The 23,385-nt window shown below is 46.4% G+C and overlaps 1 protein-coding gene across 2 annotated transcripts in view; it reads left to right on the forward strand.

Annotated features, from left to right (window-relative positions):
* Positions 1-23,385, forward strand: part of ZSWIM8 (zinc finger SWIM-type containing 8) — a 2,332,791-nt gene that overhangs the window by 54,826 nt on the left and 2,254,580 nt on the right. The gene's annotated exons all lie outside the window — the stretch shown is intronic.

Genomic DNA, 23,385 nt, shown 5'->3' on the forward strand with positions numbered 1-23,385 from the left:
TTTGCTTTATATCTAAAATATAATGGTGATTGGTTTCTTCAGGATTTACATTTTTGATTTACTAGTGAGTCCCTAGTATAGTGTACCAGGTATTCCCAGGGCACGTAAATCAAATGCTACTAGCGGGCCTGCAGAACTGATTGTGTCACCCACATGAGTAGCCCTGCCAACATGTCTCAGGCCTGCCATTACAGTGTCTTTGTGTGCAGTTGTCCACTGCCACTAGACCTGGAAGGTGTACCTACTTGACAGGCCTAAACCTTCCCTTTTACCACATGTAAGTCACTCCTAATGTAGGCCCAAGGCAGCCCCATGGGCAGGGTGCCATGTATTTAAAAGATAGGACATATACTGGTGTGTTTTACATGTCCTGATAGTGTAATACTACTAAATGCATTTTTCACTACTGCAAGGCCTCTCTCTCTCCCATAGGGTAACATGGGATTGCCTTGAAATATCTTTTAAGTGTAATTTCCAGATGGGAGCAGATAGAGATAAGGAGTTTGGGGGTCTCTGAAGTCACAATTTAAAAATACATATTTTGATGAAGTTGGTTTTTGAATTGTGAGTTTGAAAATGCCACTTTTAGAAAGTGGGTATTTTCTTGCTTAACCATTCTGTGCCTCTGCCTGTCTGCTGAATACACCTCTGGGTCAGGATGACAGTTGGGCTCTTTGTGCATTCACTCTAGACCAGAGGTCTTCAAACTGGGGGGCGGGCCCCCCTAGGGGGGCCTGAAGTGATCCCAGGGGGGCCCCAGACTCTGGCCAAAATAAATATTATACAGATAAAACAAAAGCCTGTTAAGCAGAAGCATGTTATTTCAGTTTTAAAAAGGTAACAGTACTTAACTACAATGTTTAAATAGGTTTAGACATATTTAAACATTGCCATGTTTATAAAATAATTGTGAAAAATTCTGAGGGGGGCCCAATGATTTTTATTTTTCAACTGGGGGGGGGCGCAGCATGAAAAAGTTTGGAGACCTCTGCTCTAGACCGTCACTCAAAGGGAGCTGAGGTGTGCCCTGCATACCCCGATGGCCAATCACCTGGCTGATGGGTCTTCCTGAGCTAAAGTGGTGGGAGTAGCTGACACTTGCACCTGAATAGGGCTGTGTCCTCACACAAATCAGTCTCCAACCACCCTGGAGTATGTCTGGGGTCAGAGCAGGGAAAGGCGGGGTCTTGTGCACTCCAAAGACTTCTCTTTGAAGTTTACCTACTTCAAAGACAGAAATAGGTATAAGTACTGGACCTCTGATACCACATAGTTAGAACACTTCTGGACGGAGGGACATTCGCCAGGAAGAAGAGGTGGATGCTGTAGGAGGGACTGCCACTCAGCCTGATTTGTTGTTTTTGCCTGCTGCTTCCTGCTTCTTTCCAGGGAGTGAAAGGACTGGACTTTGGTTTATACATCCTGCTTCCCAAGGTTCTCCAAGGGCTTGAACTGAACTTGCCTCCTGTTTAGAAGTCTCAGGTCTATCAAAGTCTTCACTTGCCAGCGCCTGGGTTTTCTTGCTGAGAGTCCCGACTTTTCAAGTGGTGCGACTTCCAGTTCCTGGACCCGTAGAAGTGAGCACTGATGCAACCAAGAAGAAACTAAGCACATCAACTCCACAGCGTCTTCGGAACCTGTGCCGCTTTCTGACTTTGCGCCGCTGCCTCCACCAGAGCCATGTTACTTGCTGAGCGCAACGACTGCGACCTCCACCGCAGGCCCGACACAGCACCTCCAAAGCCTCACCACAGCACTCTGCCGCAGCACCCGTGGCCCATGGTGTGATTGTGACACCACTAAGTCGAAGCCACACATCTTGTCCTTCTGGATCCACCAACCGCGCCTTGTCGTAAGGAACCAGCGTCACATCACCTCTCCTCCAACCCTAAGGAACTAACACCTCACCTCCCCTGTCTAGCAGTAAGGAACTGATGCCTCACCTCCCCAGTGGCAGTAAGGAACCAATGCCGCACTGTCTCCAGCGACGCCCCACCTCCCTGACTCTCTGTAACAGATTTCTTTCCTCATCGTTTTCCGAGGTACTATAACTGGGTTCTGCCTGACTCTGGCTGGCCACACTCCCTCGCGGGAGGTGCTGGACTGTTGGAGACGACTCCGTCAAGACGTCGTGATAGCCCAAGTTGGAGCTATTGTGTTTGTAAGTGCTGTGCTAAGATTTCATCTTTGAAAATTCTTATCTCTCCCTTGTCTTTGTTGGATTTTTGTTGTTTTGGCCTTGTTTTATTCACCTAAATATTGGCTATTTTTCTAAACTGGTTTCGAATACGTGTGTGTGTGTGTGTGTGTGTGTGTGTGTAAAATACTATACACATTGCCACTGAGATAAGCCTGACTGCTTGAGCAGGGGTTATCTTAGCTGTTTAACACCCTTACCTTGACTAGAGTGAGGGTCCCTACTTGGACAGGGTGCAAACCACTGACAAATAGAGACCCCATTTCTGACACAAGGTTTATGGTTTTGTTTATTGGTGCAAAAGAATAGGTGGGGCGACTTGAACCTAGTTATAGAGTGAACCATTGCTATAGTCGATCAGCATTTAAAGTTTGTTGGCGTTTGTCAAAATTACATCACAAGATTAATGCCAACTATTGTGGTTCATTCTGAGATAGATCATTCTTCAGTTCTACCTGCTAATAAACATATGCCTACACCAAGTGTTCTTGCAAGCCCATTCATTGCGAAATGCTCTGTAAAGTAAGCAGTCGTCCTTCCATTTATTCATACATGACATTGTAGATTAGCTACAGGAGTAATGAATGCACATTTACAGATCTGTCACAGGATTGATAACTAAGAAGGAGTGGCAAAATGAGGACAAGAAATATAAAAGTGACTGGGGAAGTGACCACAAATTTCTGTTGAATCAAAAGCAATATCTTCTGTTGAACCAAAAGCAAAGAAACAATGATGAAGCAAATTTCAAGAGTAGCAGAATAAAATTTGGGCCCCAAGAGGCCATGAAATAAAGGTAATATTTTAGCTTATTGTCAATATGTTTAGAAACTTTAGGACAAGATTACGGAGAAAGAGCAGAAGTACCTTTGTGAGGCACTAACCTTCTGAAAAGAATAGGTAGGGTTATTAGTGGTCACTTGGTGAGACCTTACATTGTTTCATTTTCTGGAACCAGCCATACAAGACCCTAAATTATTTCCTTAACTGAGCAGAGTATACCCAAATATGGGTCCTTAATTGATGTGTTGTAGTACTCGAGCTGCACTTCATTGAAGAGGCCCAGCCTGGATCCTTTTTTCCCATTGAGAGGGTAAATGGCATGGCATTTCCTTCTTGACTGTACCTTTAGGGTGTCACTGAGACTGATTACCATATGATGTATTGCTGTCTATTATGCCACTGGTATCACTGTAACATAATTTGAGGAGCATCCTAAAGGAGTGATACAATTATTGCATATCAGGTAGTACTGGGTTAACAATAACAGGATGTTCATAATGTACAACTGCGAGAAATTGCAATTGGTGATGTATGAATGAGCCAACATTGCCAAAACACACCAGTGCAAAGAGTAAGTGCATCCGGCATGTAAAAGTATCATACGTGATGGCTAACATCTATAGGGAAGAGGACCAGCGTTAGCTCAGGAGTCAAAGCTGTGGGTTGATGGTCTGTCTGAGAAATTATCCTGGTGATAAGAACGGGAGACAAGAAAAAGGAGATAGAAGGAGGAGGTGGAACTGGGACAATGACATAGAAGGTGAAATATTACCCTATTGTGCAACAATATTATTGCAGGTGGTAAGTTAGGTAGATCAGGTAGGCAGAGGACTTGTTATGTAGATGGTTCATCGGCAGTATAGGCATCAAATCTGTTCCACAATTTGGATAAATGTATCAAGTTGTCAGAATGATTAATCTGATATCAATGAGTACTCCTTGTGTAGATACTTCACACCTACCAAATGTGGAATGAGATATTGTCTGCAGTTTGCCATTCACATGAAATCAGTTTGATTGTGATAGGTTTTTTAAAAACTTTACTTTCAATTTTTCCAGTTTAACAATGCAGCATCAGGCATTCACATGTGCATCACAATCAGGGTACATTTGAGATTTTTTGTGAAGTCAACAACTAACAATATATTCGATAAGGCGTGCAAATGAAGGTATGACATCTCCCCCAGAGGCATGGCACCTTTTAGGGTATCTATACTGAGCCATACAGGTCATCCAAGGATGTGCAACAGTGCACAGGGGGTATAACGGTATATATATCAAACTTTAACACATACATGCTACAGCGTAGCATCATCACCAATATCATCTAGTTAGTGACATATAGTAACCCCACTAATCTCATAGTGTCTACTCTGTGCCTTCACCCTCATCTGTGTCTTCGTGGTTTCTCATCATGTAGACTTAATACAGACCCCAGATAGTTCGGGGCGACTGCGAGGAGGCATGAGATCATGATAAGCATCTGACTGCGTATTACACAGTATGTCATATCTGCACCCCATTCCGTGAGTGTGGGAAGTGGTCCCTTCATCCAGTGCATTGCGACCCTATGCTGGTGGAAGTCCCAGAGCCACATGCCGTGACATCTGCGTGGCAAATCGCGATCATAACCCAGCAACATCAGAAGCGGTACCCCTTCCAGGTTTTCTCCCACAATGTCCTCTAAGACACAAAACATAGTCAGCCAAAACGCTCTTATTCCTGGGCAACTCCATGCCGTGTGAGCAAGGCCAGCATCCACAGCTCGAACAACTAGAATTCTCTCTCAGGCCATATTTAAACAGTCGGGATGGGGTGTAATACACCCAAGGTATTTGAAATTAACTAGCCGATGACGGCCATTCAGGGAGATAGTGCGGGTAACAGAGCAGCAGTAAGCTGACTGCGTTTCTGTAATATCAATGGCTAAGTCTGCCCGCCACTCCTGTGGGCCTTCCGACATCCAAGGTGTGAGAGTATAAGATTGACACCGCCCGTTGTGGTGATGATGCTTGCAGTAGGTATGTGAGGGCGGGAACCTCAGGGAGCTCGGAGAGGTCGGCGGGCAGCAGCGATTTCCAGATGTAACACGCCATATAGTACTGGAATTGAGTAATCACATTTGACACAGGCACCCTTCCCTGTATATGTTCCCAGGTACGCAGCATCTTGTCCTCAAAAAAGCCCCCCATGCACTTTATTCCTAGTGCATGCAATTGTTCCAGCATTGCTCGCTCCTGCCCCACTGATTACCAGGTGCACCAGTCTATCGGTAACTGCAGAGAATAAAGTAAGGGGGCCTCTGCTGTGCGTCTACTAGTCTGTGCAGAAGATACCACTTGGTTCCCACTGGGTCTATAAAGTGATGGCGACGCACTGGCTTGTCAAGCAAAAAGTGGGGGAGTGACATCAGAGCTGCGCCATCTCGCTCAAACTACAGATGCGGTAAGTCAAACGGTTCATGTAGCCAAAAATATGCGAACGTGGCCTGTGCTGCTGTATAATTAGGCTGCAAAGTTCGGCCCATTTAGACCACCAGCGGCAAATGGGAGAGGAAGCATGTCCCATCATACTTGTGGCTGTTTACCAGCCCACGCCAATTGCAGCATCTGCAAGCGTAGTGAGCGAAATAGCTCTCCCGGCAGCAATATCAGAATATTCAGGAAAAAGAACAAGAAACGCGGTAGTTCAACCACCTTCATGATGGATACCCAACTAACGAGTGAGAGCGGGAGGCCAGTCCAGTGGTCCGCCGTGTCTGCTAAGCGCTGCAAGGCCCTTCCTTAGTTTTCTCGTATGACCACTTTGGGATCCATATGGACCTGAATGCCTAAAAAGCGGACTGGATCTGTAGTCCATTTCAGTGGGAACTCCAGTGGCAGCGGCCTAGAGGCCTTAGTAAGTGGGAAAATCAGATATGTATCCCAATTCACACGCAAACCAATCAGTCTATTTATAGAGCTACTCACCCGTGAGGGTCTCAAGGTGCTGGAGAGGGGGGGGGGGGGTTTGGGGAGCCATGTCTTGAGGTGTTTCCTGAAGGCGAGATGGTCCTGGGTAGTTCTTAGGTGTGCGGGAAGGGAGTTCCATGCTTTGGCTGCCAGGTAGGAGAATGATCTTCCTCCGGTGATGGTTCTGCAGATCCGTGGGACGGTGGCGAGGCTGGCTGAGCGGAGCTGACGGGTGGGCGTGTAGAACGAGAGGCGGCTGTTGAGGTATTCGGGGCCCATTTCGTTAAGTGCTTTGTGTGCGTGGGTGAGGAGCCTGAAGGTGATCCTCTTGTTGATGGGGAGCCAGTGCAGGTGTTTCAGGTGGGCGGATATGTGGCTGTGGCGAGGAATGTCGAGGATGAGGAGTGCAGAGGCGTACTGTATGCGTTGTAGTCGTTTCTGAAGCTTGGCGGTGGTTCCTGCGTATAGGGTGTTTCCGTTGTCCAGTCGGCTTGTGACGAGGGCATGGGTAACCGTCTTTCTGGTTTCGGCGGGGATCCATCGGAAGATCTTCCGGAGCATGCGTAGGGTGTTGAAGCATGATGATGAGACGGCGTTGACTTGCTTGGTCATCGTGAGGAGGGGGTCCAGGATGAACCTGAGGTTGCGTTTGTGATCCGAGGGGGTTGGTGCGGTGCCCAGCGCCGTGGGCCACCAGGAGTCGTCCAAGGCGGATGGGGATTGTCTGAGGATGAGGACCTCCGTCTTGTCTGAGTTCAGTTTTAGGCGGCTGAGCTTCATTCCGCGTCGTCTTTCATTCCTTCCTGTAGGTTGGTTTTGCCGATGGCTGGGTCTTTGGTGAGGGAGAGTATCAGCTGGGTGTCGTCGGCGTAGGAGATGATATTGATTATGTGTGTGCGTGCGATGGTGGCGAGGGGGCTCATGTAGATATTGAAGAGGGTTGGGCTGAGCGAGGATCCTTGGGGTACGCCGCATTGATCTCGGTGGGTTCTGAGCGGAAGGGAGGGAGGTGGACTCTCTGGGTTCTGTCGGAGAGAAACGAGATGACCCAGTCCAGGGCCTTTCCTAGGATTCCAGTGGTGCAGAGGCAGGTTATTAGGGTGCGATGGCACACGGTATCGAAGGCTGCCGAGAGGTCCAGGAGGATGAGGGCGGTTGTTTCTCCGTTGTTCATCAGGGTCCTGATGTCGTCGGTGACTGCGATGAGGGCGGTTTCTGCGCTCTGGTTGGCTCGTAATCCAGATTGGGATGGGTCGAGCGAGTTGTTCGCCTCGAGGAAAGCGGTCAGCTGCTTATTGATGGTCTTCTCGATGACCTTGGCCGGGAAGGGAAGAAGAGAGATGGGGCGGAAGTTCTTCAGGTCATTGGGGTCTGCTGTGGGTTTTTTCAGGAGGGTGTTCATTTCTACGTGCTTCCAGCTCTCGGGGAAGGTGGCTGATGCGAACGAGCTGTTGATGATGTTCCGGAGATGGGGTGCGATGATGGTGTCGGCCTTGTTGAAGATGTGATGGGGGCAAGGGTACGAGGGGGAGCCGGAGTGGATTGTGTTCATGATGCTTCTGGTCTCTTCTGAGTTGATAGGGGTCCAGGAGCTGAGGGTAGTGGTGGGGGCTGCTGGTTCAGTGATAAGAGGTGGGGTCTGGGGTCCGAAGCTGTCGTGTAGATCTGCGATCTTTCGGTGGAAGAACGTGGTGAGGGAGTTGCAGAGTTCTTGTGACGGTGTGATGTCGTTGGAGCTGGCGCTGGGGTTGGAGAGCTCTTTGATGATGTTGAAGAGTTCCTTGCTGTTGTGGGTGTTGTTGCCTAGTCGCTCTTTGAATGATGTCCTTTTGGTGGAGCGGATCAGCTGATGGTGTTCACGGGTGGCGATCTTGAGGGCTGTCATGTTTTCTGTGGTTCGTTTGTTACGCCAGGTTTTTTCGAGGGTTCGGCAGGATTTCTTAGATTCTTTGAGGGCGTCCGTGAACCATGGGGTTTTCCTGTTGCTGGTCCCGCCTGGGGGGTTCTTAAGTGGTGGAGGTTGTCGGCACAGTTGGTGATCCACTGTGTGAGGCTGTGGGCTGCGTTGTTGACGTCCGTGATGTTGGCTGTTGGGTTCTGGCTCAGTGTTGAGAGGAGCTGGTCTGTGGTGATTTTGCTCCAGTATCTGCGGGGGATTTGTTGTGTGCGATGGTGGTGAGTCTCCCGTTTGAAGGTGAAGTGGACGCATCTGTGGTCGGTCCAGTGTAGTCCGGAGGAGTGGCTGAAGGAGACGTGGTTGCTGGCGGAGAAGATGGGGTCGAGTGTGTGGCCAGCGATGTGGGTGGGGGTGCTCACCAGTTGCTTGAGACCGAGGTTGTCGAGCAGGGTGGTGGTGTTGTTGTCGTTTGTTTTTCTCCAGGTGGAAGTTCAGGTCCCCGAGGAGGATGTATTCTGGTGAGGCTAGGGTGTGCGGGCTGATGAAGTCTGTGATGGTTTCGCTGAATTGTGCGCGTGGGCCCGGGGGTCTGTAGATGATTTTTACTCATCCAACCAGAATGACCACCAAAGCGCACCACTTCTCTGAGAACGGCAGATATAAGAGAGTATCGTCATTGTATGTTGAGATTATTAAATTGTAGGGCGAGGAGCGAATTCTGTGATGAACATTATATTCATGCAATGCACATGCCAAGGGCTCAGCCACCAGGGCGTATAGCAGCGGAGATAGTAGGCAGCCCTTGTGCATGCCTCTTGTGATATCTATGGGTTCGGATACTATTCCGCAGACACGTATGTGCACACTCGGGTCTTTATACAGCACTCCAAGACATTTCAGGAAGTCCTCGCCCACTCTGACATGGCGCAATACAGCCATCACAAAGCACCATTCAACAGTCATGGCCTGTTATGCATCTAAAAAAAAATGGCCGCCGCTTGAACAGCAGGGTCAATTTTTGAGATAACACCAAAGACAGTTCGAAGATTGTAACTGAGAGTTCGACCCAGTATGAACCCCGATTGCTCCCTACCCACTATCCGAAGGAGTAGGGGAGCCAGCCTGTTAGCCAAAATATTTGCTAAAAGTTTCATCTCCATGTTTAGTAGCGACAGTGGCCGATTAGAAGAGCAGCGGTCTACAAGTTTGCCCGGTTTAAGTAATGTGATCAGCAATGACTGAGGAATGGTTTGAGGCATGCGTCATCGCATCCATCTCCTCAAAGGGTAACCAAATGAGGGATAAGCTTCTCCTGACAGGTTTTATAGAAAGTGACAGTCAACCTGTGCGAACCCGTTGCCTTTCAATTAGGCATGTCCTTTAAAGCAGCAACAATCTCTCCCGGGCGAAGAGGTACCATAAACCGCTCCCTATGGGAGTTAGAAATAACATAGCAATGGTAAATATAAAGAAACCGAGATTAGCCCTGTCCTTCACTTTCTTGCGTTGCGTTCATCCTCCGAGTGTTGCGCTGAATGCCCACGTGTTTTGTGGGTAGTCTCTTAAGGAAATGCTGCGCACTCTTGGGGTCGGGAAGTATTTTCGACTTTCCATCTGCAAATACCTGCAGCCTGGCTGGATAAAGCATTGCATATTCAAGTTTAAGGTCTCTCAGTTTTTTCTTTAAATTGCGAGAAATTGCTACCTTACCTTCTGTATCTGTGGAGTAAAGTCTGGGAAAATGGACAGTTCCATACCTTCGTACTGAAGCGATTGGAGTTACCTGGAGCAACGCAACGCCGCATCCCTTTCTCTGTAGTTCAAGAGCCTCGCGGTTATAAGGCGCAGCCGGGCCTCAGACACAGACAGAGGTGCCAGGGAACGATGAGCCCGCTCAACCACAAAAATGTTCAGAAGGGTATCATGTCGCAGCAGCTCTAAAAGGAGATGTTCCTCGAATGTCTACATATTTCCAATCTCTGTGGTCTCCGTCAGGCCAAAAATGCACAGATTATTCTGCCTAGAGCAGCCCTTTTTGTCTTTGGTTCTGGCCTGCAGCGCCGACACAGGTTTTTCTAGTCACTTCTGTGTCCCCTCTGCTACTACGCGATCATCCTCAATGTCCGAAATATGGCTCTCAGACGTCAATGCGCTCAGCATTTGTCAAAGCACTGTGGCATCCGATCCATTCTGTAGGAGAGTGAGTCGGTCATCCCGTCAATTGTGGTGAGGCTGTTGCATTGTCGCGAGGATTTGGCCTAAAGCATCACTCATTTCAGGGTCCTGAGTCCCCAGATGTGGCGCAACAGTGTGCGAGCTGTGATCACTCACTTTTGGTGTCATTTGAAGCTCAAATTGCAATTTCTCCTGGGCCTTGTCCGTTTTCCCGATGATTAATAGTGTAAGGCAGCTTGCTGCACTTAGCGGTTATCCATGCCGTCTCAGCAGTGCAAATCCGCCCCGGGACAGCACAACAGGAACAGGGGGCGCCACACCCCAGTGGAACTGTCAATATGGTATGTAGCCTATGGAGCTGTTGACAAATGCCAGGGCCCACGTCTCCGCCACCCCGTGGGGACCTGTATTGGCGTATCACCACGCTCAGAATCCCAAGGTGCACAGCTGTATTGCCCTCAGAGGACCTCAGTCAATAATATACGCATGTAGTAAATGTCCGCTGATGATACCACGTACACCTGAAGCGAAATAGACAATAACTGCATGTGCCCCGTGAATCCCCAGTACCAAGGTGATCTTACACCCTTCGCTGCATCTCACCCAGGCAGCGGCCCTTGCGTCGGATTAGTGCCCACATCGTTGCCAGAATGCCATGTAGCAGCAGACTCCACACAGCTGATGTCGCAATTAGAAGGGGTCTGGGCAAGCCAGTAATTCGAAGTCCGTGCATCCGACCAGTCCTGCTTGTCGTGCGGCCCTGCTATTTAGGCCTGTTGAGGCCCTCTGTCCCGCAGCGGCTCACTTCCATGCAACCGCCTCTTTCAGCCGGGCTCCAGCAGACCCCTCTGCCACTCCAGTAGTTCCGACGCCCGTGTTAACCGGATTCCCACGGGAACCAGGCGATGCAACAGTCACCCCTGAGGGGGTCAGATATCTCAGTCCGCCATGGCACGAGTTACCCCCACTGAAACCACGGCTTGTGCTTACCTCTGATCAGCATCTCAGGCCATGCTCCCTCACTGCCGCAAGGGTAAGGAAGGCCCCACTGGGTCCGATGACCCCTGATCGCTCTCTGAGACAAAATGTCAGCCCTGGATGGCGCAGCAATGTCTTATTACAGATGGTGTTGTTGCAGAATATGCAGGTTGGAGAAGGATGATGAAGGATGTTATGTAGCAGCTGTGGGAGCACACTGATTAGGCGGCCTTTTTTAAGATAGGTAAATCATTCCAGGACACAAAATTAGGTGGATTACTTACTAGAGGGCCCAGTTTTACCGTTGAGAAATCTAATACAACTGGACATTTGAAAATGTTGTTGAGACAATCAGCTGTCACAGTAAAAACAAAAACAAAAAAAAAAAAAACTGTTCACTATTGTGTTCATTATTCTTAATCTCCTTTTTGCAATTCCTGCATTTATTCGAGCCAATTAGTTTGCGTTTCTCTAATTTCTGTGGTGTCCAGAACAGCTTTTGTATAATTAATAATTTTATTTATGCAGGAGTGGGGATAGGTTTTTGCATAGGCATAACTTAGACCAGGTTTCACCTGTGGTAAGGGGTTTTCTTGAAGATGTGAAGTCAGGGAACAACTTTTGAAGTTGGCTTGATGATTTTATGGACCTGGTGTTTATAAATTTGTAAATATTCGTATGCCTAGCATTGTTCACTTTCCCTTCGATCGACAGGATGTTGTCAGATTCCTTTAGACGGCCACGTTTTTAGAAACTGCCTTTAACCTTGAGAAAAGTATAAAAATCCTGGTTAGGTAGGGTATCTAAACACTAGTTCAGCAGAATAATGTAGGGCATCTGGGGAGTTTAGGTCATAGATATGGGAGATGCCTTTGCATGCACAAGAGTGAGGAAGATGGAAATGGGTATCTATGTGAGTTTTTGTTGTTGTACCATAGCGACAACATGGTAGACTTTGCTATCTTGTTATTTAGTTTATTGTCTAATAACAGAATGCTTCTAACCAAGTCTAACAATATTTGTTTTGATTGAGGAGTGTTTATCGGTGTATTAGATAGCAATGCAGTGATATGATAAGTTTGGGATATTGCCTATTCAGTTTCAATCCAGTATGGCTGAAAAGTGGTCCTATAAGGGAACCAAGGAACACCTTGACTAGCCAGGGATGCAGTTTGTTAATCAAACCATTTGGGGAAATTGCACCCACCTTGAATACGATCTAGTTTTAGTTTGTTGTGGGCAATCTTATATATATTTTTATTTCCATTGGGATACAGCAGTGACTTTATCTACTGTTAAAAAAAAGGTTTCAACTCATCCCCACCAAGATAAATATTTCGGAGACCAGGAATCCAGAAGATCTTCAATTTCTTTAATGGTTTTCTGTTTGTTGTACCTAATTGATTCTAGTAGGTCATTTCTGAACCATATACCCAGGAGTTTAGGCTGGAGTGGGCAATATAATCAGAGAGGCATAGAAGGTTAAATGATCAAACTTCTGTGTTACCTTTGTTCATTTTATATCATGAAATGATCGAGAAGTTGTGACTAATTTAGAAGAGAGCTTAGGTAGCTTTCTTGGTGTCTTTGGGGACTATTAGGATGACATCTGCGTACATGGCCAATTTAACCCGTCAAATTTAAATTGGAAGCATTTAAAATCCTCACAGATTCTTTTGCCATTTGCTAATAAAAATAGAAGTGTGGATAAGGGACAACCCTGGCAAGTCCCTTGACCTTGTTTGATTAGGTCTGAAAGGTTACTATTTATTCTGACTCTAGCTTTTGATTGAATATATAGGGCCATAGTCATGTTGATAAAATGTGTGCCTAGATCATGGTGGTACAGGATAGCTTCCAGGTAAGGCCAAGCCACTTTGTCAAAAGCCTTCTCAGTTTCCAGTGCAAGCTGCAGGTGGGATTCGGCAAACTCGAGCCTCCTCAATAATATGTCAGAATGTGCAGATATTGTCATTGGCAAGTGTGCCCTTGAGAAATCCTGATGGTGATTTATGGGTGAGTTTGGTAATTATTTACTCTTATAGTCTTGCTAGAACATCTGCTTATATTTAATCATACTTAATATTTGGGGATATGGGTCTGTATATTTTTTTTTTTTTACTTTATAGGGACCATACCGTCTTTTGGGATTGCAACAATTGTTGCCTCAGACACTGAGCCCGAGACTTCACCCTGAAAAGCAAAGTGTGTGGCGGCAGATTTTAGTGGCTCACCGATTGCTTAACCACATTTTTAGGTCGAGTATAGAGGCGCACAAGTGCTGCTTTTCCACCGTGTTGTTATCTATTTCGGCTTTTAACCACACCCATCTCTCGTTCATGGGCTTGCCCTTCAAAAATCCTTTATCATTGGTAAATGCTTTGTTTGACTGTCCCTGGGGCGGTTTGGTTACCGCCTTGAACATTGACCCTGTTACATGGCTAGTTGCACTTTTGCCGATACGTTTGAACTGCGTGCAAACTTCTTTTTCCTTTTGTGTGTCTCCGTCACGCTCATGGCGCGTGGCTCTTTGAATCGGCTCGCTTATGTGAAACTGTTTTACTTTTCATTTTCAATTTATGTGGGAAGAAAAGTCTGGTTAGGAGTTTACAATGCTTATAGCTCTAACTCGAGCATATGCGAGACCCATTGCATTGCAAATACTTGTTTTAAACAGAAACTGATAGGGAACCTATCAGGACCAGCTGCTTTGGCAGAGGGGATAGATTTGAGGGTGTCTAGTCATTTCATTGGTTGTTTACGTAGGTCATGTTTTCCATACTCAGATGATTTGTTGGTCACAAATTTGCCTTAAAAGTCCCAGCCTTTTTCTTTGGATATGAAATTCCTACGTTTAGTTATTTCGGTGTCTCTGGTCATGACCTTCTCTGTTTTGCCTTTAATGCTGACAATTGTGCTTTTGTTCATTTTGAATTTTAAGAAGGCAGCAATAGTTTTCCCTTCTTTGTTAAAGTGGAATAATTTTTTGGATTTTTGTACTTGTACACGTAAAGGGGCTCTATTGCTCACAATCTTATTGTATTCTTATTTAAGTTACTTTTTTAGCTTGTTTATATGAGACTTGCCTTTAGAATGCTAATGTTTCTGCTCCGTGATTTTTATGTCTTTGAACAGACAATCAAGTATGGAGTTGTTAACCCTATTTTTCTTAGCCATGTAGTTTATTATTCCTCTGGTGAGTCTATTTTCCTTCATGAACATGTTGTTATTTTTTGTTTTTGTTTTGATCAACAACTTTTATAGAGTTAAACTTTATTGGCATAGACAGTTCTTAGAACAAATATCACTTCACTTGCACGCATATGTGGTATACTTTCTAACTAGTAACATCAAGTAAGCCATCCAAGCTACTCACTCACGCGCTAGGAGTCTGCAAGGGGCAGGAGCCCTTTAAACATTGAAGCCGCGAGTGCGGGAGCACTCTGATTGGGCGGGAGGCCCTTTTTGAACTACGTAGCGCGCCCACAGCCGCGGGACGCGCTAGGAGTCTGCAAGAGGCAGGAGCCCTTTAAACATTGAAGCCGCGAGTGCGGGAGGCCCTTTTTGAACTACGTAGCGCGCCCGCAGCCGCGGGACGCGCTAGGAGTCTGCAAGGGGCAGGAGCCCTTTAAGCATTGAAGCCGCGAGTGCGGGAGCACTCTGATTGGGCGAGAGGCCCTTTTTGAACTACGTAGCGCCCGCAGCCGCGGGACGCGGTAGGAGTCTGCAAGGGGCAGGAGCCCTTTAAACATTGAAGCCGCGAGTGCGGGAGCACTCTGATTGGGCGGGAGGCCCTTTTTGAACTACGTAGCGTGCCCACAGCCGCAGGACGCGCTAGGAGTCTGCAAGGGGCAGGAGCCCTTTAAACATTGAAGCCGCGAGTGCGGGAGCACTGTGATTGGGCGGGAGGCCCTTTTTGAACGCGGGCGAAGCCCGGGCCAAGGGCGGGCCCGTCCTTCGCCCGTCCTTCTCCCGGAAGAGACTGGGCTGGGCCACCCCTCTTTAATCTTTGGTATTTGCTTTCCAGGGACCAATACCTCTTAACCCTGCAGGCTAAGGCCAGAGGGCAAAAGGACTGTAAGAAGCCTCACTCTTCCAGGACTGCCTAGGACCCCTCCCACCCCTGCCTACCCTGCCCATCTTGATAGAGTGTGTGAGGCCCTGGGTTATTCTAAGTGTCTTGAGCAAGGGAGGTCGTACCATTATATACAACAAATAGACCTTTGAGCAAGCTGTGACTCTTGTGAATACCTGCTGAATTAGCGCAGCACAGCGCAGTGATTTAAGGCTGGTTAATCCATCTGATTTCCCCCTCCTTTTTATTACCTAGACAGGAATCCTGTCACCAGATATAATATGGGTAAAAGGAAGCACTTTAAATCAAGTAATTCGACAAACCTAAAAGATAGTACATCTATATTAAAATATATCTCAGGGGCGATGGACATGATAGATAAACAAATTGCCACTGCTGAAGAGAAATTGTCGTGGTCTAAAGATCAATCCCATGTACCACCAGAAAGCGCAGAACTACTTAATAATCCCCCACTTAGTGAACATGGGGATGAGTATATAGAAGCAAAATATACTAACGGATGTATTAGAGACACCTCTAATACAATTTACTCCCTGGATGAAATCTCTCCTGTTGCTAAACGACCAAGGAAACCGGAGGTGGGCCTGGAAGATAGGAATTCAAAGAAACCCTCAGTGATAGATATAACAACTTCCCCGACTACAAAACATCCCAAGAAACCACTCCGGAAGAAATCGTCAAACAGTGTAGGAGATACGACTAAATCACTCCTTATAAATCTCCACGAGTTAGTAAATACCCTGAAATCATCCATTGGAGCCACTCTTGACTCCATGCTGGAGCATCTAAAGGGGGTGGAGAGTAACCTTGAGGCAGGCCTAGGATTAATAAAGGCTCTACACCGGGAAGATTCACACCCAGTAGTAAAGGATCCTAATACATCATCACTGATCCCAGAGCTAGAGAATAACATCCAACTTCCCCCGCAAAATAGGAGAATCTGTACATACTCGGATATAAATCCCTTGAGAAAGCCATTAATACAACAACCAGTATCCAACTTGAATCAAACTTCCCGGCCTTCACCATCTATTGCTACAGCTCATAATTTTCTTCCCGAACAAACAGCCTCAAACCCTAGACCATTCAAGAGAGTAGGCATCAGCCCAATTGAGGACAACGACCACTCAGCCCCACGTAAACTCTGGGAGGAACATCTTCAGTAAGACCAAATCCTTGAATTTACTACATCTGCCAAGTGATCTATTACATCTCCCCCCAGAGGCTACACCTTACGTAGTGGTCTTAGCTAATGTCCCATCCCTAAACGATCAGCAGCAAGAATCATGGACGGCCCTGAGAAATAAGGCCCTAAATTGGATAGGAGTTCGCCTGGGTTCGGGAATGGTCAGGTCCGTTTTTGAAGACAGAACAATGGTTAGAAGAATTAAGTGGATAGGAAGCAGTAAGAAAGTGCTGGAAGGAGATTGTGTGGTCCTCTCATTCAGTTCACCAAACTTAGTGGACAGAATTATCTATGAACTAGGAGCCAGACAAGTCACTCGCCAAGGAATTTTGCTACTACCCCTAGGTTTCTTTTATCAAAGACCAGTGGGGTATAACCCTATAAATCCACAACTAGTAAGCGCACCTCTAAATACACCAGACCCCCTTACAGGGCGTAACAGATTTTACCCTCTTACGACTCTAGAAGATACAGATTGACTTGACAAGAATCAGTCAGTTTCCTCAGATGAGCTAGCCCAGGTAGCATATAAATCAGGGCGGATTTTAAATAAAGAACATACATCCCACACAAAGGGCACTATAAGAAATAGGATTCAATCCTACTTAAATCAGAGCAGCCCCCCTAGAAATATAATCCATCCACCCGACGGTGTTCTATCTCCCTGTTTATCAAAGAACCAGTACAGTATTCCTAAACAGAAAGCGGAGCTAGCTTTGCTGTTTTGGAACATTGCAGGTCTAAACAACAAGATAGGCAATGAGACCTGGGTGAATTTTATAGAAGAATATTCATGTATCTGTCTCAAAGAGACGTGGCTATTAAGTCCTCTTCATATTAATGGCTATAACACATTTCACTTGCCAGCCGCTCAGTCCAGATACGGTAGACCAAAAGGGGGTCTATGCATATATATTTCTAACAAGTTACGATTACAGAACCTAGAGATGAAATTTACGAGCTCGTTCTATCAAATAATAGAGGGCAACTTGGATCATAAGACCCATCTAGTCATTATTAACTTTTATAATAACGCAGCCTCTGGAGAGCTCTCCAATATTCTAATGGAGATGGGAGATAATTTAAAACAAATAAGTGCAAATAATAACCGTGAGACCTTCATGATCTGGTGCGGCGACTTTAACGTCCACCCTTGTAAAGAAATCTCAGATAAGGTATGTGGCTGGGATCCTGAAGGTGTGGGTTTAAGACTTCATTTTGCTCATAACACCCAAGGAGATGCAATGAATACATTAGCTCAAACCCATAACCTATCCTTTGTAAACGAATTATATTCTGGTGAAACATAGTTCAAACCAACTTACAAAGGAAGGGGTGCGAATACTGAGATTGATTATGTTTTAATGTCAACCCACTTTGCATACTACCTCATGAATTATACTTTGCACGACATCGCAATTAGCGACCATTATCCCCAGAGTCTGAACCTCTCATTAACTCCCCTTAAAGCAGACAGGGATGACAGGGCCACTCTGGTAGATGACATCGAACTAGCACCGCGCAATGGATATACCCTGAAATGGTCTAAGATAGACTCCAAGTCTCTGTTGAAACAGTTATTATGTGACTGCAAGCCTGCTTTTGCAGACTGTTTAAGTGAGAATCTAGATCCAGGGCGATGCTTAAGTGCTTTTGCACTGATCATGCAAACCATAAAAGAAGCCCTTACTATCAGAGGTGGTAAGCCGGGAAAAAAAAGGGCTCCTGGATGGTTTGACTATAGTTGCTCCCAAGCACGTAGGAAACTGAAAAAGGCTTTAACAGCCCCAAATAAATCTACAACAGACATACGCCGGTGCAGACAAGAATACAAAACAGCAATGAAGGAAAGGAAATTTACCCTAAAAAGCTAGCCGTACACAAAATAACATCCTCTTCTGGAAAACAATCAATTCTCCCGTGTTTGGGGATAGAGATTCCCCCAGGATGGAAATAGCGATATCCGAAGAGGATTGGATTGCATATTTTTCTAAAATATATTCGCAGGATAGCGATTTGAGGCCTACAGTTCCTGTACACGATCAAGGTCTCCAGGAAGGTACACGTCTGACCATAATCCCGCAATTTAGCCTTGAGGAGGTAGAGGAAGCCATAACTCTAAGTAAATCAGGGAAAGCTCCGGGCCCCGATGGCGTTCCAATTGATTTATACAAGGCAAATATTCAGCTATGGGGGCCCGTACTGACGCAGACATTGAGGGCTATCTGCATACGAGGTCCCTTACCATCCTGGCGAGAATCTTCTTGTTGGACACAACGGCTAAACTAGCAGGGAGAATTATCTTGAACAGGTTGCAAATATGGGCGGAAGAAAAGAGTGCTTTATCTCCTGTCCAGTACGGTTTCCGGAAAGGAATTGGGACAGTGGAGCAAAGCCTGAACTTAAGTATTATTATTGGAAAGTATACAAGGATTAGAGAAGGAAACCTGCACCTGGCTTTTATTGACAGATCATCGGCATTTGACTGTGTACTACATGATAAGTTATGGGATATTTTAAACATCATGGGGGTAGAACCAGCCATAATTCAGTTTATACGTGAAATGTACACAGGGTGTAGAGCAAGAGTGAGGTATGGGCTGAAAGGGAAATGTACTCGCCCTTTTGGCCTACATAGAGGCGTGCGCTAAGGTTGTGTTCTTGCCCCGTTCTTGTTCTCAATGTACATAAATAATTTGAAAAATGTATTGGTTAGTAACCTCAAAGATCTCCCCCAAATAGGCAATTGCGCTGTTCCGGTACTACTCTACGCAGATGATGCAGTTTTAATGGCCAGAACCCCGCTAGCTCTTCAAAAACTTTTAACTACTTGCACCACATTTATGTCACAATTGGGACTCACTGTCAATCGCTCCAAAACGTTTATCATGAACTGTGGCGCGAAACGCGGCAAGATTTATAATATTACTACCGCGGATGGGAGGGTAGAAACCGCGCGAACCTTCTCATATCTGGGCATGATGTTTGATAAACAGGGCTCCTGGGCTAACTGTAGGAAAATGAAAAAAGCCCAGCTTATTAAAACAACGGTTGCCTTAAGGCTTTTTTCTGAAAGGATGGGGGGGTTACCCTGCCGAACATGATAAAAATTTACAAAGCCAAGTGCACCCCGGCTGTTATGTACGGGTCTGGAATTTGGGGATATACTAATTGCATCCCGGTGCAGACGGTGGAAAATGATTTTTTAAGACAGCTATTGATGGTACCAAACGGTACATCATCATACATTATCCACTCTGAACTGGGGCTCCCCTTCATCACAGACTTGATAAAGATTCAACCATTACTGTTATGGCATAAAGTTTGGACCTCGGAACATACTGCACTAAATAAGGCCATCTTGACTGACTGCATGAAGTCCACATACGCAGCAAGGGTGCCTTTGTTAAGATATATTATGACCTTCTTTGAAAATATAGGAAACAAAGTTTTTTACACAAACCCAGCTTCTCTGGGGAAAATTTCTAGGAAGGACCTGAGTGTTCTGGTACTAAAATATCTAGAAGATTTACGATGGGAGGCTGAATCAAAAAAGCCCACCGTCATTCACAATCAAATAATTTTGTCAACGGAGGGCATACAGCCTTATTTGTCGAATCTGGTAAACCCCCGCCGCCGTTTAGTTCTAACCAGATTGAGGTTAGATATATATCATCGTCTAGTAACCTTCCCTACTATGAACGATTGGAGTACCACACTGAAGCCCTGTCCATGTGATACAAAGTCACCTCAAACTGCAATTCATGTGGTCCTATTTTGTAAATTCTATGCCAACCAGAGAAAACGCCTAGTAGTCCCTCTCTTAAGGATAATCAACTTGCCCCAGTGTCGTGCTGCGTATGCCAGCCTCCAGGTGCTATCCTCTATTGAGATGTGTGGAACCTTGGCTAATTTTTTATGCTCCGTATTAAATACAAGAAAGCGTATGGGGGTAGTGATGTAATTTTATACCTAGTTTATTAATGGACTGCAACTATGAAACTTTTTAAAAGATACCTTAATTTCTCTGACTGTATGTATCTTTTTATTATTTTAATTTATTTTTATCTAAATTTTTATCTTATTTATTGCATACTGTAATGTATAATATTTTATACTTTGATGACTTTTTGAAAGTCGAATAAAGTTTGTACTACTACTACTACTCACTCCCCTCAGATTCAGCAATGGATATACAACCATTCTGGCCCCACCACTGCAGGACTTCATGCCCTAAGATCTGAGCAAGTTCGGACGTTATCGCCGTCCAGTATCTCTGGAAACGTGGACAGTCCCAAGCCATGTGGTAGAAATCGGCTGGGGATGTTGCAGATCTTGGACATGCAGGATTTGGCAGGAATCCTGTGTGATGCAGTCGCACTGGCGAGAGGTATGAGCCATACAAATAATACGTTTGTATTAGAAGCAGGCGAGAAGATATGGTAATTAGTCTAGGGACCATCAGGGTGTCACTCGAGTCATCATCTTCTCTCGGACCGATCCACTGTTCCCATTTGTCCTTAATAACTGTCAGGTCCCCGATGCGTTAATACCCAAGGACTTGTATAGTTGGGATACTTCCCTCTCCCCCCCCAATGTCCCCAGCAGGAGTTTGGCCTCGAGTGGGCTGTATTCCGGCAGTGAGTACCCATTTGTTAGATGTTTACATAGAGCATGATGAAGTTGCAGATATTAATAGAACTGGGTGTGTGAAAGGTCCTGAAAGGACAGCACATGAGTACCTGTCCACACATCTTCTAGGTCCTAGGTGGGAAATGCTCAGTAGGTCCCATGTGTCAAACCCTTGTAAGCTCACTGTTTTGTGCAGCCATGTGCCTTTTCAGAGTGTTGTAAGTTGGGTAAGAGTGTGGGCCAAGTGTGTGTGTTTGTGTGTCTCAGAGCAGCTCTCCAAGCAAGAAAAAATATCCTAGTTACCGGAGCCATACAATGGGGAAGTGGGAAGCCATAGAGCAGGTCCAGGACACAAGGAAATGATAATAGGGCAAGTTCAAGCCAATACACCGGGTCTGACCATCCCCCATTGAACCAGTTGTGTATTACGATGAGTTGTGATGCTAGGTAGTACAAAAAAGGGTTTGACATGCCCATACCTCCGTCATAAGTGGCTCTTTGGCAATAATGAAGGGCTACACAGTGTTTGGTTCCACGTCAGAGAAACGTAGAGGCATATTTGTCCAGGGCTGAAAACCAGGCTTGAGATAAAGGGATTGGAATTTTTGAAACATATACAGAAACCGGGGCAGAGCCATCAATTTATACAATGCTATAAATCCCAGGATGTTGGGAGGGAGAGACCACCATTGTGTTAGGTCTTCGTTGACTTTCTGCGTCAGAGGCCGCAGGTTCAAAGAGCATGTAAGGTCAGGAAGAAGAGTCACCTAGATCTCTAGATATTTAAAGCTCAATTCACGTAGGGGTATTTCGTTCTGCCAATCAAAGCTGTCTCAGGATGTGTCAAGAGGCACGAAAATTGATTTAGCTGTCTCGAAGCAACTGAGAATGTGGATGCATCTGGGGCTGCTGATGGCTGGGCTACTCAAGTAGAGGAGGATATCAGCAGCGTACAGGGCCACTCGGTCCTCCCATCCCACTTCCTATCTCCATCCCCTCATCAAGGGGTCCTGCCTCAACACTCATGCCAGTGGTTCAATCAGTAATGTGAAAGGGAGGGGCAATAAAGGGCATCCCTGCCAGGTTCTGCGACGAACCGGGAACATCTGCGAAAGGGTCCCATTAATCTGGACCCTTGCCATTGGGTTCTTATATAATGCCTCGATCTGTCTGCAAAATCATGGCCCCATCCCGGCCCATTACAACACCAAGTACGTCCTGTCCACTGTATCCAACGCTTTTTTGAAGTCGATGAACAGCAGTGCTCAATCATGGCAAGCGCGATGTCAGTGTGCCAGGGCCACATGGAGGTGGCAAATACAATGTCTTGTTCCACGGGTGGGCATAAAGCCACATTGGTCCAGATGGACCAAAGTGCAGAGCACTTGTTTAAGTCGGGCCGCCAGAATGGTGGCATAGATCTTAACATCCCCAGTAATCAGAACGCAAACGTGAGGGGGGAGCAGTTTTGGGGATGACCACTATAGGGGGTGTGTCCATATCAGAGGGGGATGCGTCCACTCGATCCACCTCATTGTAGTGGGCCAGGAGGTTTGGGAGCAATGTCTCGAAGTGCCACGTAGTATTCAATTGGACAGCCGCCTGGGCCCGGGGTCTTTCCAGCAGCCATTGCTGAGACTGCCGATTCGAGTCCAGGTAGTGTGATGGTCTTGTCCAACATCTGCATCTCTATAGGGGACAATCGTGGTAGAGGAGCCTCATCGAGAAATTGGGCTGAGTTGTCTGCTTGGACTACTGGGGAAGGAACATATAGTTGGTAGTAATCAGCGAAAGCATTCCCCACTTCCAGGATAGTGGTCAGGGTTATGCTCTCTTCCATAGTTATTTCAGGGATAATTCTGGCGGTGTGGTGATGCGATATCAGCCAGTAAAGCAGTTTCCCGTTCTTGTCGCCCCAGCCATAAATTCATGATGTGGACGCCCGCCAGTGATGTTTGGCTGCCTCCATGGCTTGAAGACGTATCTCTTGTGTCAACAAGGAAAGCTGCCAGACTGCACCGCCCCCAGGGTCAAGTGCCGCTACGGCCTCCAAACGCAGATCCTGAGCCTCAACCTGGGTGACATGGTCCTGCTTGGCCCGTTCTCGGGAGCAGATCTGTGACTGAGTTTGATGTGCCGCCCAGTTGTGTGTGAATTGTTGGTGCCTTGGGTGCCAAACTCGCCAGCCGTCACAGGCCCCAGGGAGGTGAGCCAAACGGAGAGACATTGAGCCATTTTGCACCGCATTGTGGATGGAGGGCCAGAAGTATTGATGTCCGAGTTGGGGACTGCATTAAAATCACCACCTATGATTCCTTGCAGAATGTCTACGAGAACCCTAGAAAGGTCATTTAGGAGGGAGTGATGAGCTGCTGGGGAAGCGTAGATACTCAAAAGGTTAATGGTGTGCCTTTCAAGCATACTGGTGATGACCAGGTATCTACCCTGCTTAACTCTCACCACTTGGTCAACCACCAGAGGATAGGAGCG

This window comes from Pleurodeles waltl, chromosome 6 (genome assembly GCF_031143425.1).
Source record: "Pleurodeles waltl isolate 20211129_DDA chromosome 6, aPleWal1.hap1.20221129, whole genome shotgun sequence".
In the NCBI taxonomy this organism is placed as follows: domain Eukaryota; kingdom Metazoa; phylum Chordata; class Amphibia; order Caudata; family Salamandridae; genus Pleurodeles; species Pleurodeles waltl.